The sequence below is a fragment of the Penaeus monodon genome, chromosome 33, assembly GCF_015228065.2.
Source record: "Penaeus monodon isolate SGIC_2016 chromosome 33, NSTDA_Pmon_1, whole genome shotgun sequence".
Lineage (NCBI taxonomy): Eukaryota > Metazoa > Arthropoda > Malacostraca > Decapoda > Penaeidae > Penaeus > Penaeus monodon.
The window spans coordinates 24,576,737-24,577,211 of NC_051418.1; positions in this window are offsets into that span (position 1 = coordinate 24,576,737).

The following is a 475-nucleotide window of genomic DNA, read 5'->3' on the forward strand; positions in this document are numbered from 1 at the left end:
GATGAGCGATGTGCGAAAAAAGAACGACTATGTAGTTTAATAAAATGGAGATAGAAAACGGGATTTGGGGTCACAACGTGTATTTAGACGTCAGGGTACTGCGATAAAATAGGCGGATGGGGGAGGGGTAACGAGGGGATTAAGGGGTAGGAGGGGTATCTGTATAATGTGATTTGCAATGTGGCATGGGGTCTCCTCAGGACTGCCAACATAACGCCAACCGACAATCTACTTCTGTTGGCACGCCTGAGTCGTACGCCTCGTTGAAACCCGTTATTTATTTATCATCATCATTTTTACATTATTATACTCTGAGTTTTCGCATGGTCTAAGCACGGTGCTTTCGTGCCAAAGATGTTGCGTGATTCACTTGATATTCTTGCAAGTGCTTGAAGAGGCAGACACAAAGCTGCAGGAACAGGTGCTCGTGGGCCTCTGTCTGCCGCGGCGGTCGGTGCTCGGCGCTCGTCTCCTC